Consider the following 18212-nt stretch of genomic DNA (forward strand, 5'->3'; position numbering starts at 1 on the left):
ATGCAATTTCAAAAATTAACTCAATAAAAGGATGTGTATATCATGCAAAGAAGTAACTTTCAAACACAAATTGGAAGACAAAGCCCTCTCGAAACAGCTATTTTCATATAAACATTGAACTACACCAAAGAAAAATACTTTCGAAACAAATACATTTATATGATCGCTGAATTAAACGAGAAACATTTTTATTCCGTTTGTACATGATATAATCAAGGAAGTAAAATTTCGCTTACATGGAACACTGTCATCCTCACTGGTGGACACCCGGATGTTTCGCCGTAAGACACTTGCCTTATAGGCTCTTCAGTACCATTTTTTGTCACAAGATGAAGAAGTAGAAAGCTAAAACCTTTCTTTATCAAAAATTGATCTCCTAAAAATATACCCTTTCAATTAATAAAAAGCATATATAGGGTTTTCGGTATCTAATTGATAACTTGGTTACTGAACACCAGGGTGTTCCCATGCTCTACTCACCAAAAATATGAGCTCAGTGAAAGTCTTATAGCGTTCATATTATCAAAAAATATTGAAATGTGGTATAATAAAACGAATATCACCTTATTTGATACGAATTCATGAACTTCTAGTAAATTTTCCAAAAGCCTCAGCTGTGTACATTTCCAATTAACTTTAAATCATCAGGCTAGCCTCTATTCTGTTGATATTTCTTTAGGGACGTAGGCCGCCAAAATTTCTGTTTCAAAACCAGTACAAATTCACCAAATTTAAATATTACCATTATCAGAACCTTCTTAGAATTCTTTGTAACCTAATATTCAAAATCTTTTCAGAATATGTTTATATATTCAACTATCTGTGCCTACTTTCTAGTATCCTTTTGTAAACAAATTTTTGTTAGGATTATTTGATAAATAAACATGAATTAGGTTTTTTCATTTAAAATTCAATTGAAGCATCTCGAGCACACTTCCTATAATCTCCAGTTCATGAATATACACTTTATAAATGATTAGACACTTTTAAAACAACTGCTAGAATTTTCTCCTAAATATATTTTGGCTTCTTGGACAGACTACTTATGATTTATTTTTCAGCAGTTCACTCACTTTCTTAACGATACTCTCGAAATAAATCCTCTATAATAGTCTATAATCTCCCTAGTCGTCTGCTCATTGACACTTATTCATTTTCACCCTCGGAACTACTATCTGGCTCTATTTCAACTCCGCTGTCACCTTCTTCGGTATCTCCATCTCCTCTGAACCGATTTACCATTCTTTCAATTTCTTGTTCGTTTTCATAATCTTCAAACATATTATTTCGCCAGTACGATACATCTTGACAACAGAAACAGGCTTGAACATTTTCTTGAGTATTTATTCGTCTTTTATGTCTTTCCAGTAGTATATGGTAGTCGGTGAAACCTTCTGCTATTACTATAATCACAATGAAAATGATCAGTATAAAGAAAAACCAGAAAATTTCCTGGTCTTCGGCCGACATGACTCTATTATTCATGTTTCAATCAACACGTTTACTCTCTTTGTATTCTATCGAGTAAGTTTTCGATGCTGTCTGGGATTTTAAAAGAGTGTACTGATAAAGGTGAACACTTAGGTAAGCAAAACCCGAGAATACCTACCACACTGGTAGGTATTCTCGGGCAAAACTATGAACACGAATAATGCATTAATGTACTGGGTGTCCGCACTTCATTCTGTCCCAGTTGAGTATTTTATAGGTGCACAATTTGATAATGCATTCGAAATTCAATTAAAAACTTTGAATGATTGTTTTTGAAAATATTTGAAAACACTGCATAATAGATCAACGAAGTGTATTCTCATGTTACATTTCGTTGAACTAACGGTTTGTTGGTATAATTCGAAAAATATTTCGAAACTATGTCCTATTCATATCAAGGTTTTGTGTAGTAGTCGCATATAATGAATACCAACAACCAATTTCATACATTCACTTATTATTATTCGAATTAATAGTATTCATAACTATAATATAAAACAATTAAATGATTACATTTTATTCAAATTTGGTTTAATTGGGTTGTAGCTAGCTCTAACTGCAATAGTTCTTAGGAAAACATTATAATATTGCACGTATTTCTTGAGAAGATTTTGAATGATTTCCAGATTACAAAAATATTATCAAACTTTTTTTTGACTTGATCAGTTAGGCTGTTAGTTGTTAAGTTTGGAAAAAATCAGTTTACTTAGATAGATTGATAGTTCGTATTGGAACCTCTGACGTGAAATGAACTTACTGAAAACACTTTCCCAGCACCAGAAGAACCGCGCGTTTTGCTAACCAAGTTAGCGTCGTCAGGAGTTCATTATGGATAAATTTCACTACTATGTTAGTGTATGCTAGTGGCCTAACTACTACCTGTTAATAGTACTTTTCTACCATCGTTTAGTATTACCTAACTCTACCTGTTGAGTAGGGGATAGTCACTAACATAGAGGAAATACATAACCAAATTAGAAGTATTAAAAAACAGGTAGTTTAGCATAGGAACAATTATATTTTTATGTTTTTTATTTAGAATTATTACATGTAAGACCATACATGGCTGTTCGAAATAAGACCTTTGTCGCTATTCATTGAACTCATTCCACACTTTTCGATTTCCAAGCTTTCGAAAGCATCCAGAAACTTGTTTTCATGTACCGGTCTCCATAATTTTAAACATTCCCCACTTATTCTGTGGTCGTTCTCTATGGCATGCTGAGTGACACTAGATTTCTCCGGTCTATGAAACCGAATATGCGGAACATGTTCCTTGTAACGAGTTAATATAGTCCGTTTGGTTTGACCAACATATTTCTCATCACCATTCTCGCAGCTTATTTCGTTAATCCCAGACAGGGCAGTCCGAAAAATAAGAAGTTGGAAAAAAATGCTAAGAAATATGTTGGTCAAACGAAACGGACTATATAAGCTCGCTTTGAAAAATATGTGTATATGTCTTATACGTGATAATTCTGAATGAAGAATAGAAAAATATCAGAGAAAAATAAAGGGGATAGATACTAACATAGAGAAAATACATAACAAATTAGAGGTACTAAAAGAACAGGTTACTTGTTCATTTTGTAGAAATTCAAATATAGAATAAATAAAATAACTGATGTCTAATTTCTACCAAGTTTATTATTTGTTACGACCGGTTTCGGTTCATGGGACGAAAGTTATTTTCCTCATTCTATATTCAAAAAACAGGTAGTTCAGCATAGGAACAATAACAGGTAGTAATATAATACTAACCGGTAATAGTTACGTACTACTAACAGTTAGGCCACTAGCATTTAAAAACACTAATATAGTAGTAAAATTTTACACACTAACGAATGAAATGAGTTCAATGTTCACTATAGAAAATTATTTCTAGTGAAATGAATTATACCTACCTACTTCATCATCACTACTTATGTATTGAAAATTAATAAACGTATGTATGTTTGAAGGCAATAAACTAATGAACGGATTTTCATAATTTTTTTACGAATGATTGGAGTCATACAAGAAGAAAGAAGGTTTATGTATGATTTATCAATATTTGGTATGAATTGGTTGAAATATGATGATGTTATTCCTAGGTACGGAATCCCTTTGATATATAACAAAATGATTCACTACATATTGTTCTTCTTCTATGAGTTCACAAAAAAATCCGGTTGGCATATGTCTTTCTTTTAAGAATAGCCTAATATTCCTAGTTTAATGTTTGAAATAATGGTCAAATATAGTGTGGTAACTGATAAGATAATAACCCTTATCAAATAAATACGTTATATAGTTGTCTAAAGCATTTCATTTTATGATTTTCAACTTGAACTTGATATCTTAGGAGTTATCGCAAAATTGAAAATATGTCACAAGAAAATCATTCATTATATTGTTATGTTCTGGAATGTTCCGAAATATTCATTATCATAACACAAATCAAACATAATTATTATCAGTTAATAAATTCAATCATAATTTTGGATAGAAATCGATTTGAATATTACTGGAGTTTTTTTCAAGACCAAACCGTTATTTTAACATCTCGATACGTTTTTCGATCAACAAGTGATCATCTTCAAGAGGAAGATCAAACTTGATAGGTTTGGTGTTGGCAAACAACTCCAGTAACATTCATTACTACAACAAAGGGTTCCAAACAGTGCATCACAAGAACTCGATTCATCATGATGGAATTATAATATATAAAACAATTCCTAAAAAAATAAAAAAACCTAAAACTGCTCTCAAATAAAAAAAAAACAATTGAAAAAGTATTTCATGAATTGAATTGAACAAACAGGTTCAAATAATTTTTATATAGCCAGAATCAACTGAATGATTTTATATTAAATTTGGATAATTTGGCTCAAATTGATTATTTCAGTTATGTTTTCTTTTTCAATTATTCATACTTCAAATCATCTAAAAAAACAATTTGTTCTGGCCAGTCTCAACTCCCTACACTATAGGTTAATGGTCTGACACCTACTCCCCTGGCTAATCCAACGAAGGGTGTTGAATTATAACCGACAGGTGTCAGTGCAGGATTCTTCACTGAAGTTACTCCTGCATATGCTGTTGGCGACACAACTACCGCAATAGATTTTCAATTATTGAAACACACTTGCAGACCGCTTTCGGGCTGTTTGGCCACTCGTCAGTGCAAGGTAGTGTCTATCATCAACATAAAGTCGATGATTTCCGATAATTGAAAATCGAATTCCTTCAGAGTATCGTTCTTCGAACTAGGCTGAAGCGGCTTAAGTGAACGAAGTAACCAATAGCATATCCAAAATTTTACCAATCACTCGTATAAAGGAAGAAAACTTTTCACATATAGTCAGAGGGCATACTTCATATTGCGGCAGTTGTATCGCCAACAGCATATATGCAGGAATAACTTCAGTGAAGAATTCTGCACTGCACTGACATCTGTCGGTTATAATCCAACGCCCTTCGTGGTATTAGCCAGGGGAGTAGTCATTTTCTGATGGGTGTCAGACCATTAACTTACAGTGTAGCGAGTTGAGACTGGCCTGAACGAATTGTTCCTTTAGATGATTTGATTCATAGCCAGTCTTCAAGTATACCCTATATGTGAAAAATTATTTAAATTTTTTTTAGTTTATATTCAAGTTTTCAATACCTATTCCATCCATACCAATATTCATTAAATCTTTGTGTAAAAAATTACTATTAATGTAGAATAGAATAGAACTGAAGTTATTACAAAAAGGAGTACTGAACTTATTGGACTCATCACAAAATATGATATAAATTTAGTATTTAGTCTACATATAAAAATCAGTACGTGAAGAAGTATAAAAACAAAATACAGACATATATAAAAATATACCTAATTACAACATATCAGTTCATGTCTCCAGAAATTCCTCTAATGAGTAGAATGCCCTGGATTCTAAATACTTGTACAGGGAGTTTTTGAAAATTCTCAGATCGGCAGGATCAATTTTGCTATTAAACAAATCTATAAATTTGTTATAGCAGACAATACCTTTATATATGTACGAGTTTTGCCCAATGGTTAATCTTGAGTATGGTTAATGTAGGTTACCACTTTTTCTTGTATCTTACTTGTGTAAACTGCTATTTTTAAGAATGGAATTCTCTTGTGTTTTAATATTCAGAGTAATTTGAAATATATATATATATATATATATATATATATATATATATATATATATATATATATATATATATATATACATATATATATATATATATATATATATATATATATATATATAGTGAATACACTGTGAGAATACCTATCTTTGAAAAAATTGATTTACAAGATGTATTAGGCTTGACTCCAATCATACTTCTGATGATTTTTTTTGATCATAAATATCTGATTTAGGTAGCTTGAGCTACCCCAAAATATTAGGCCATAACTGAGTGTTGATTGAACCAATCCATAGAATGCCAATTTCAGAGTTTCAATTGATACAGTATTTTTCAGTTGTATTATTACAAAACAGATTTTACTCAGCTTGGTGGTTGTTTCGTTTATATGATTTTTCCATGTCATTTCATTATCTAATATAACTCCCAGAAAGCTAGCAACATCAATCTACTCAATGCTACTATAATTTACTCTTATTGATAAACTAGAATTCCTATTCAGATTTTTCGTTAGAAACTGCATGAAACATGTTTTTTACAAACTCACCACTAGACCATTGTAAGTACACCAGTTCTAGAATTAATTCGCTACAGTATCGGCTCTAAGTACCATATCACATATTGATTTTTCTGATATAAAAAAATTGGTATTGTCGCCATACATATTTATATTTTGTGCACTTGGACATGAGTTAATCATATCATTCATGAAAATGATGAAGAGTACTGAAGCCATTATAGAACCCTGTGGAATACCCATATTGATTGTTTTTTCTTCTGATTTATTATTATTCAATACTGCAATCTGTTTTCTATCTTTCAAATATGCTGTAATCCAGTCATTCGCAACTCCTCGAACTCCTATTCGATATAACGTTTCTATCAAAGTATCATGACTCACAATATCAAATGCTCTAGTATAGAGCTATTGTATTTTGCTTGTTGTTTAAATAGTTATAAATGTTTTTACAGAGTTCTGCTACTGCTGTTGATGTTGTTTTATTTTGCCTAATTCCGTGTTGATAGTTCAACACAAAATTATGGTGTTCTAAAAATTTCTTGAGGCGGCAATTTAAAGCAAAGTCGAGAATTTTTGATAACTGACTTTTTTAGCAGATGTTTCTATAATTATTAACGTCATATTTGGATCTTTTATTTTTATATATAGGTACTGATTTGGAAGTTTTCAAATTTGTTGGGTATTGACCTGTATCGAACGTTTCATTGATTAAGTGTGCTAGTGACTCTTTTATATGTTCTCTGACATATCTCAATGGTTTTCCAGAAATGTCATCAATACCTTCAGCTGTTTTCTTGGTGGTTTTCATAATATAATCCTCAATTTCATATGCATTATTAGGAGAGAGAAATAATGTATGATGGAAATGAGATATTAGTTTGACTTTATCATTATTAACTGGGGGACATTGCAAATTATTGAAGTGATTACAAATTTCCCTCAAATCTGTCACACATTCTCCATTATAATTGAGCTTTGATACTGATTGATTTTGACTATGATTTTTGGATTAGTTAATAATCTTCCAACTTTCTTTTATCTTGTTTGAGGCATTTTTATTATTTCATCATTGTAATTATACTTTTCTTGCATTAGTTTTTCTTTATATAGTTTTTTCAATGCATCAAATTTATTTTTAAAGGTCATATTTGATGAACTTTCAATAATGTTTGTCATATCACAGAGCATATTATGAAGTTCTTTCAGTTTTTTGGTATACCAGACTTTACAGCGTTTCTTTATTTGCGTTCTTTTAAATGGAAATGAGATATCGTAGTAGAATTTGGAAGTGTTGAAAAAGTTACTGAATTTATCATCCACTGTGGAAGAAGAATAAACATCTGCCCATTGTTCTTTTTCGACCAGATTTTAAAAGTTCATAATATTATTTTCAGAGTAATCTCGTTTATTTTGTATTTCTGTTCTTTCATTTTTCTCCACATCCAGACTAAATTGGCATATTTGGAATGCATGATCCGATATGTGGTTATCTTTTACCAATTTTGAACACAATGAAATATTTGAAAACATAAGATCAATACAGGTAGAGCTTTTGTCGGTGATTCGTGTGGCTTGTTCTATATGGTTTTTCATGCCATATTCATTGAACAGATAGATAGATATTATTGTCAGTAAATATATTTATATTGAAATCACCACATACTGAGTACTGATTTGAGCATGAGTATATATAACACATCAGGTCATACATTTTTTCAATAAAAATCCCACCGTCACTATTTGGTGTCCTATAAACTGTGATGACATATAATTTGTTACTGCTGACTGGGAGATTTATAGAAATCACTGTAGCTTCATCACCGTAGATCACTGTAGCTTATCCATTTTAGTACATTTTAGTTCATTATGTACATTTTAGTACATTTCAATAAAATCTTGTTTACAAAAATATTTTTCACTTTTAATTCGTTAATTGAATAGAACTGGCCGATACTTGATAAAAATCCATATTGAAACTAATTAATACAATTTATTGTATGATTTTCACTATAAAGGGTTTTACAAAAACCGCGTCACGTGTCTCGCCTTACAAACAAAATAAGCTTTCTCAAGCGTGAACTGCTTATGCGAAACACTGTTTATGAGAAAACTATTGTATAGCGAAACACTAGTCGCACTTTTTGTAAAACCCTTTATAGTGAATATCATACAATTTATTGTATTAAGCAGTATTAATACATTAAGTATTGTACAGAAAATTTTCAACTGAACCAATACAAATTCAATTATCAAAACGTGATTCTGATATGTATAGTTAAGATATTTATCATTTTTCTGTTGGTCCGTTCATTTCTCTGTATGAGTCCTTTAAAGCAGTATCCTAAATGACACATCGTGTGAATCATTTTTTCTATCGCCTTGTACGTGTTAAATTCTTCCACATCGATTATTGCAGAACGTTAAAGATATTTTTAAATGAATCTAGAGATAATCGACTAGCTTTGAATAAACAAACTCGTATCTACCGGTGATGAAATAATACGTGTTGTGATGATTTAAATAAACACGTTCAGTTTGAAGAGATGGAATTACAATTTTAATAGTAAGTGAATTGAATAGCAGTCGTTTCTTAATCAATAATCATTTATTTTCCAAGAAACATACAATCTTGATATCTTGGAAATGAATCTTCAGAAGGGAATATAGAAAACATGAATGAATAAACATCAAAATCAATCTAATTTCAATTTTAATTACAACAAATGAAAAAAAATTGGCTTTGTACTTCTTCATCAGCAAAAAAACCGTGAAAAACTTTCAAAAGAAGGATGATAGGTTGGGTTAGGTTAGTTCCAAAGTAAATGGGTCTATTCGACCCTCCAACGCAACCTGCAAGGGTATATTGTGGCTCACACCTATTCACACTAGACCAAATAAATTCAGCTTCTTAACGAAGCCGATTAGTTTATATGGTGAGTAGTTTTTCATGTCAGATGGTAAGAGTACCGCTCTGTCGAACTCTAAAAACGTGATTCGGTCCCCAGCGGGGCAGGCACAAAGTATGTGCTCTCCTGTTTAATCACTTTCCAATCAGAGGCGACACACACTGTCTTCCGACAGTCCGAGTCTCTGCATATGATGTTTCATATGACAGTGACCTGTAAGAAGGCCTGTTAGACATTGTTGTTCATCCCTACTGCAGTCCAACAAGTGTTTGGTCTTCAACTTCGAACGGTGAATAAACGGCTTGGAGTGAGCCAATCCTGAAAGTTTGTGCCAGAAGTCCATAAATCTTCTTGCCATCCGGGTATTCAATCTTTGTTTGGCAAAGCCTAAAGCGATGCCAATGACAGGTTCTGATCCGATGAAAATACATGCAGCACCCTCCTTTGCAAGGAAGTAAACAGCCTCATTGCAAGGAAAGAAGAACTCGAGTAACCAAAATGAAAACTATAAAGAAGTTTCAGAAACAAACTAAGTGAGTGTAGACCCACAGCACTCAGGCCACACGTGACCCATTGTGAATCCTCTCGAACAGTTGTCCTTCTAGGCCATCGTCCATCCTGCCCTTTCCAGAAAGGTGGATACGTCACGAAACATCTCCTTCATATTGGCAGGTGTAGGCCAAGACTCGCTGAACACACACTATCTTTGGCAACCTTGAGGTATCTTACAGGGACCTCAGCGACATTACTGTCGTTGCGAGGCTTTTTCAACCTTCCCGGGGTTCCCTCCGTAGAGGTGCACAAGTGAGGGAGCTTTCCTGCAGGGGCAGCCGGTTCCCTGCCTTTTTTTAAGGCGGAGCTCTTGGCGCTCGCCGCAGGAAGTGCCCTTGCTGTTGGAGGTGGCGGGTGCGCTTATAGTTGCTGCCACTCCTGCCTCTTTCGATCTCTTTCTCCTTTTGGCCTTGGCGCCGCAAATGCGCTTACGCCTTGGCCTTTGTATTACATCACGAGGTGATCTGTTATGTCCAACCTCATTCCAAGCGGTACATTGGGGTGGACATTTCTAATCATTCCCAGCCATCGTATTAGATTGAGGTAAGCACTTCTGTCTAGCTTCGGGATTAGTTTTTGTTTTTGCTATTTCTGTTTTTGTGTTTGTTTCATTCATGTGTGTAGCAAGGAAGAGTTGGTCACCTCTGGCAGATTCCCGCATTACCAGAGATAGGCTGATTACAATGAAATTTCACCCAATTCCCCAAGGGGATTGTTTGTAACCGCGTATCACCATGCGGCCATTCAGCTATCGGCACGATTCCTTACACCTTAGCTTGGGTAGGCTGGTCCACGGTAACATTTTTTGCGAAGACTTTTGGGGAGTTTCAGTGCCCCTCACCCTACTTATTTCTGCCACTGACCAGGAGTCCGGCGACCCCGTCCGTAAGGCCACATTGGCTTTCCGGACAGGGCCTCCAGTCCCCTGGCCGTTTCCCTATCCGCCACTTGGGGACACGCTCGATAGATAGCCCAGCCCACGGGCAACCTGAGCGTTACCGCATGATCAACCAGGCATTTGGCAAATGATTAAACGACCGACAGAAATTGTCACATTTCGGAGTCTGTTCTCCTTTGCCTTTGTAAAAGCAAAACGATCCTTTTCTGGATCGAATCGTCACGACAACCAAAGATGTTCAAAACAGTGGTTAGACACCGATGAGCTACCCAGTCACTTTCAAAAGGCAAAAACCTACCAAAAAAGACCATGGTTACTGTACGGTGATCAGCGGCAGGTGTGATTCACTATAACTTTCTGTAACCGGGCCAAACCATCAGAGCAGAGTTTTATTGCAAGGAAGTCGACGAAATGTATCAAAAAATGTGTCAGCAGCAGCCGGCACTGGTCAAAAGAAGAGGCCCGATCTTGCTCCACGATCTTGTCCCTACGTTTCACAAATCATCGTCAGGAAATTGAACGAATTCGCATCGAAGTTCTGCCTCACCCACTGTACTATTAGTATGAAGTTACTCACAACATCATCCTGTATTTCGATGTTATCATTTTGAAAACACGATATATTATTGAAACATGTCGAATTAATGAGTCAGCATTCTACATAAACTCATTATATCAGCTAACTGTCCCTATACAAGCATCAATACCGAAAAAAAATGTAAAATAAGAGTCTAATATTATTCAAGAAAAATTCATTTGTACCGAAACAGGTAGCGTATGGGAACTGGAAAATTGGTTTCTCGGTAAAAATTTTATGACTTGTAAAAAGTATGTCATTTGAAATATCCTGCGTTGAACAATACCGAATGCCTAGGAAAGACTCATTCACAAAATATAAAATTTCTCACTTATCAAGAATAGTTTGTTAATGAAAATTTCAGAATATACTCTTCGAAAGTATATCTATCAACGTGTTCAAACAGATTTGCATACCATACGTTCTTTCGGTGCGAAAAAAAAGGTTCCGTATATTCGAAACTGAATTACTCAAAAAAGTCAAATTTCTCACTTATCAAAAATAGTTTGTTGATGGGAATTTCAGAATATATTCTTCGAAAGTATATCTATCGACATATTTCAACATATTTGCGTACCATACGTTCTTTCGGTGCGAAAAAAAAAGTTCCGTATATTGGGAACTGAATTACTCAAAAAAGTCAAATTTGTCACTTATAAAAAATTGTTTGTTGATGAAAATTTCAGAATATATTCTTCAAAAGTATATCTATCGATGTGCTTAAACAAATTTGCGTACCATACGTTCCTTCGGTGCGAAAAAAAATAGTTCCGTTTATTCGGAACTGAATTACTCAAAAAAGTCAAATTTTTGACTTATCAAAAATAGTTTGTGAATGAAAATCTCAGAATATATTATTCAAAAGTATATCTATTGATGTGCTCAAACAAATTTGCGTACCATACATTCCTTCGGTGCGAAAAAAAATTGTTCCATATATTCAGAACTGAATTACTCAGAAAAGTAAAATTTCTCACTTATCAAAAATAGTTTGTCGATGAAAATTTCAGAATATATTCTTCGGAAGTTTATCTACCGACGTGCTCAAACAGATTTGCGTACCATGAGTTCCTTCGGTGTGAAAAAAAAAAGTTCCGTATATTCGGAACTGAATTACTCAAAAAAGTCAAATTTCTCACTTATCAAAAATATTTTGTCGATGAAAATTTCAGAATATATTCTTCGAAAATATATCTATTGACGTGGTCAAACAGATTTGCGTACTATAAGTTCCTTCGGTGTGAAAAAAAAAGTTCCGTATATTCGAAACTAAATTACTCAAAAAAGTCAAATTTCTCACTTATCACAAAAAGTTTGTTGATGGAAATTTCAGAATATATTCTTCAAAGGTATATCTATCGACGTGCCCGAACATATTTGCGTACTATACATTCGTTCGGTGCGAAAAAAATAGTTGCGTATATTCGGAACTGAATTACTCAGAAAAGACAAATATGTCACTTATCAAAAATTGTTTGTCAATGAAAATTTCAGAATATATTTTTCAAAAGGATATCTATCGACGTGTCGAATAGATTTGCATACCATACGTTCCTTCGATGCGAAAAAAAAAAGTTCCGTACATTCAGAACTGAATTACTCAAAAAAGTCAAATTTCTCACTTAACAAAAATGGTTTGTCGATGAAAATTTTAGAATATATTCTTCGAAAGTATATCTATCGACGTGCTCGAACAGATTTGCGCACCATATGTTCCTTCGGTGCGAAAAAAAGGTTCCGTATATTCGGAATTGAATTACTCAAAAAAGTCAAATTTCTCACTTATCAAAAATAGTTTGTCGATGAAAATTTCAGAATATATTGTCCGAAAGTATATCTGTCGACGTGCCTAAACAAATTTGCGTACCATATGTTCCTTCGGTGCGAAAAAAAAGTTCCATATATTCGGAACTGAATTACTCAAAAAGAAGAATGTATTCTTCAAAAGTATATCTATCGACGTGTTCGAACAGATTTGCGAACCATACGTTCTTTCGGTGCGAAAAAAAAATAATAAGTTATGTATATTGAGAACTGAATTACTCAAAAAAGTCAAATTTCTGACTTATCAAAAATAGTTTGTCAATGAAAATTCCAGAATATATTCTTCAAAAGTATATCTATCGACGTGCTCAAACAGATTTACGAACCATATGTTCCTTCGGTGCAAAAAAAAATAGTTCCGTATATTCGAAACTGACTTACTCAATAAAGTCAAATTTCTCACTTATCAAAAATAGTTTGGTAATGAAAATTTCAGAATATATTCTTCAAAAAGTATATCTATCGATATGCTTAAACAAATTTGCGTACCATACGTTCCTTCGGTGCGAAAAAAAATTGTTCCATATATTAGGAACTGAATTACTCAAAAAATTCAAATTTCTGACTTATCAAAAATAAAAGAACCTGAAAATTTTGTTGAAGCTCTCGATTACTTGGAAAATATTTTTTTTTCTAACCCCCACTTCCGAAACTGAGATAACTGATATCATCAAAAATCTGAAACGGAAGAAATCGCCTGGCTGTTATGATATTAGATCTGAAACCGTCAAACACCTGAACTCTGAAATATCTAAACCCCTAGTTTTTATCATCAACAAATGTTTTACAAGAGGAAAATTTCCTGATTGTTTGAAACTTGGCATCATCAAACCACTATTCAAAAGTGGAAATAAACAAAGTGTTGAAAACTATAGACCAATTTCATTTTTATCCGTTTCCTCAAAGATTTTTGAAAAAGTCTTGGAAAATAGAATCTCAAAGTTCTTTGAAAAACTCAACATTCTCTCCGAGAATCAATTTGGCTTCAGAGAAGGTCGCTCTATAGAGGATCCAATTTATCGATTGACTCGTGAAATCTATAGTTCTCTGGACAGGAAAATTTCCCTATTATGTATTTTCGTCGATTTATCGAAAGCTTTTGACACCGTATTTCACAAAAGATTACTACATAAGATCGAGGCGTATGGAATAAACGGTCCAGCATTCGATTTGTTGAAGGATTGTCTGTCTGATCGGAAACAAATGGTGAGTTTTGATGGGGTTTTTAACCGCCCGAGAGTCGTGACGTATGGATTGCCGCAGGGTACCGTCCTAGGACCACTTCTATTTACCGTTTATATGAATACGTTGAGGAAAATCAGATCGACGGGAGGTTTCTTCAGCTTTGCGGATGATACAGCCATTATGTACAAGGAAGAATCCTGGTCCGACATGAAAATCAAGGTCCAAATTAACTTTCAAACAATATGTGATTGGTTTAAATACAATAAACTAACATTAAATAGCGAAAAAACTCATTACTTACCGTTCACAATTTACTCCAACCAGTTACCTAATCTAGGACCTTTGGAATTAGACAAAGATACGGTGATAGTGGAAAAAAATTAAACGAAATATCTCGGAAACATTATAGATAGGCACATGAGATTGTATTTGCATATTACCAGCGTAAAGAATAAATTGAGAAGATTGCTAACCAAATTCAGATGTCTGGTCGACCATTTGAACATGGAAAACCTCAAAATGTTGTATTTTGCACTGGTCCAGTCTCAGCTATCCTACGGCATTCTTGAATAGGGTGGAGTGGCAGAAAATAACTTAAGTAGTTTGAGTGTTTGTAGGTATTTCTCGGATCTGCTTTATTCCAAAAACCATATGTTTGATATCAGACAAATATTCTGCCAAAGAATATTAACTTCTATGAATAAAAACAAAATGTCTCTCCAATCCATTGAGCATACATATAATACAAGAACTAAAATGAATTATAAAATGTTCCGTGCCGTGAAAAGAGTATTGGACAACGTTCCGTAAAATTCTTGTCTCCGAAAATATTTAATTTGCTACCAGATGAAATAAAAGTTATTAAACATTTTTTTTCTTTCAAGCGTCATGTAAAAACATGGATAAACAGAACTGGTAGAACAATATTCAATACTGTTATCAACCTGAAGTTTTTGAAATAGCTTATGATTGCTTCTGCTGAATCGTCCCGATATTGACACACTTACCCAATATAGACTTAGAAACACAGAATTGATACATTTACCCTAATTCGATGCATTTATTTTATTGTGACCGTTTACTCGATATGGACTTTCCACCAAGATTATGTTACAAATTTACTTCTCTGTATATATATATATATATATATATATATATATATATATATATATATATATATATATATATATATATTTCCAATATTTCGGCAATGGTTATTGTCATCATCAGAGAGCTAAGATGATAGATTTTGAATTAATAGAGAACTTAAGTTAACAGACAGATACTTACAATGTTAGTGAGATTGGTCGCAATTGAGTTGAGTTAAAATTGAAACATGAATGTTGTGATCATGATAAAAACACGTAACAACTGTAAAATTACAAGACATATGAAGTAAGTCTTGTAATTATATTTACATATAAGAATTATATTTTGGCCAACATGCCAAATAATGGTAAATACAACGTTCTGTTAAGGTAATTTTTCAAGTATTCAATGTTACTCTTTTATGAATGACAATCGTTCACTTTTAGTATTATCCATATGAAACGATCAGTCGGAATATTTTGCTGCATTATTCAATAACCAAAGTCAGTACTACTTGAAGTTGGATGTATGTATGAAGTCGAATGTCCAAAACTACAGTAATTTGTCATAGATCATAACCCAAGTGAAACTTTGAAAAGATTCCACACATTCAGAAATTTTCTACAAAACACCAGTGTGCTGTGAAACTAATCGCAGTATCGAAAATTTTGGTAGAAATCAACTGCAGAACTGAAAATGTTTGCATGTACATACCTAAAACTGGAAAACAGATGTGTAACGGATTTGAAAATGTGAGATATACCTATGACAAGAAAATTTTTTGGCACTGATTATCTTACGCTGATTGATAATCGATGGGTTGCTGTGGTATTATTTTCTTAGTAATTAGTATGATGCAATGTTGATAAAAGTATGTGAAGATCCTGATGCTATTTATATGTCTATAAGCGATTTGTTGTTTGTTTAAATTCGTTTGAAAATACTTATTATTTAAATTTAATGGTATTGCTAAGTATTTTGCTGTTTTGTTTAGAACGATTATGTTCAGTTTTTGTGAAAAATAGAATGTATTATTCACTTCAATATGCTGATCATTCATTTAGATGAAGTTAAAATTTCAGTTTTTCCATCAATTATTATTGTCTACACTTCAAATTTATTGTAAACTGTCCAATATTATATTATATTATGATATAGTATTGATAATGATATTAATGCATTATGGTATTATATCATTTTATTCATTCAAATGTTCAACTGAATAGTCATACCAAAGACTTTTCTGAGTAATTCAGTTCCGAATATACGGAACTATTTTTTTTTCGCACCGAAGGAACGTATGGTACGCAAATTAGTTTGAGCACATCAATAGATATACTTTCGAAGAATATATTCTGGAATTTTCATTAACAAACTATTTTTGATAAGTGAGAAATTTGACTTTTTTAAGTAATTCAGTTCCGAATATAGGGAACTTTTTTTTCGCACCGAAGGAACGTATGGTATGCAAATCTGTTTAGACAAGTCGATAGATATACTCTTGAAGAATATATTCTAAAATTTTCATCAACAAACTTTTTTGATAATTGAGAAATTTGACTTTTCTGAGTAATTCTGTTCCGAATATTCGGAACTATTTTTTTTCCCACCGAAGGCACGTATGGTACGCAAATCTGTTCGAGCACGTCGATAAATATACTTCTGAAGAATACATTCTGGATTTTCATTAACAAACTATTTTTGATAAGTGAGAAATTTGACTTTTTTGAGTAATTCAGTTCCGAATATACGGAACTTTTTTTTTCGCACTGAAGGAACGTATGGTATGCAAATCTGTTTGAACACGTCGATAGATATACCTTCGAAGAATATATTCTGAAATTTTCATTAACAAACTATTTTTGATAAGTGAGAAATTTTATATTTTGTGGATGAGTCTTTCCTGGGCATTCGGTATTGTTCAACGCAGGATATTTCAAATGACATACTTTTTACAAGTCATAAACTTTTTACCGAGAAACCAATTTTCCAGTTCCCATTTGCTACCTGTTTCGGTACAAATGAATTTTTCCTGAATAATATTAGACTCTTATTTTACATTTTTTTCGGTATTAATGCTTGTATAGGGACAGTTGGCTGATATAATGAGTTTATGTAGAATGCTGACTCATTAATTCGACATGTTTCAATAATATATCGTGTTTTCAAAATGATAACATCGAAATACAGGTAAAATTCCTAATATTTGCAATCTGGCAACACTTTTCGCAAATCTCATTCTGAACCCTGTTCGATTGTCCCTCTTCATAAATTGTGGATGAAAATCCACTATATTCACCATCAGACCTCTCGCCAACCGACTACCATTTTCGATAACTTTCCCACCGGTAGTACCTTCGCCAATCAGGACCAGGCAAAAACAGCCTTCGTCGATATTATCGAATTCCGAGCAGACAATTTTTATGCTGATGGAAATAATCGGCTTTTGTGACGTTGACAAAAGTGTACTTATTCAAATGGCGCTTTTTTTGATTAAATTTAATAAGTATTCACATCCACTGAGGTGTTCAGTTTGAAGTAGACAAAATAAACGGACAAAACTTTTGAGACAACCTAATCAATATTCATTTGAAGGCAGCTGTTTCGAAAGGACTGAGAGTGGAACATACCAATTTCGATATTAGTGATCCACTTCTCATACTTTAGGAATGAACATTTCGTTTTGTGTTGGTTTTGTATTAGAAATTTGTCTGTTGCAATGTTCTTTCAATATGTATGTAATATGTCTGATAATTTTCATAATAGTAATATTATCAACAGGAAGAAACTGCTTTTAGATCCCCGAAGAAGAATTTAATTAAATTCGAAACTTCGGCAAGAAAACAATTTTTTTTTTAGAAAAAATTGATACTATTCCTCAACCAATATTTCTTCAATAAAATTTCCCCCGAAGTTTTATAAAGTCAAAAATGTTTTCATTAAATCACCTTTTAGAATAAATAATTTTTTCCGAAATTTCATCGTAAATATCGTTTGAGACGAGAAAGTTCACCTATACTT

General features: G+C 33.0%; 1 protein-coding gene across 2 annotated transcripts in view; it reads left to right on the forward strand.

Moving 5' to 3' along the window:
• Positions 1 to 18212, forward strand: part of LOC111510172 (deleted in lung and esophageal cancer protein 1) — a 90447-nt gene that overhangs the window by 29067 nt on the left and 43168 nt on the right. The gene's annotated exons all lie outside the window — the stretch shown is intronic.

Source organism: Leptinotarsa decemlineata, unplaced genomic scaffold, assembly GCF_025532065.1.
Source record: "Leptinotarsa decemlineata unplaced genomic scaffold, Ldec_3_MD MMD2_tig00026363_RagTag_RagTag, whole genome shotgun sequence".
In the NCBI taxonomy this organism is placed as follows: Eukaryota; Metazoa; Arthropoda; class Insecta; order Coleoptera; family Chrysomelidae; genus Leptinotarsa; species Leptinotarsa decemlineata.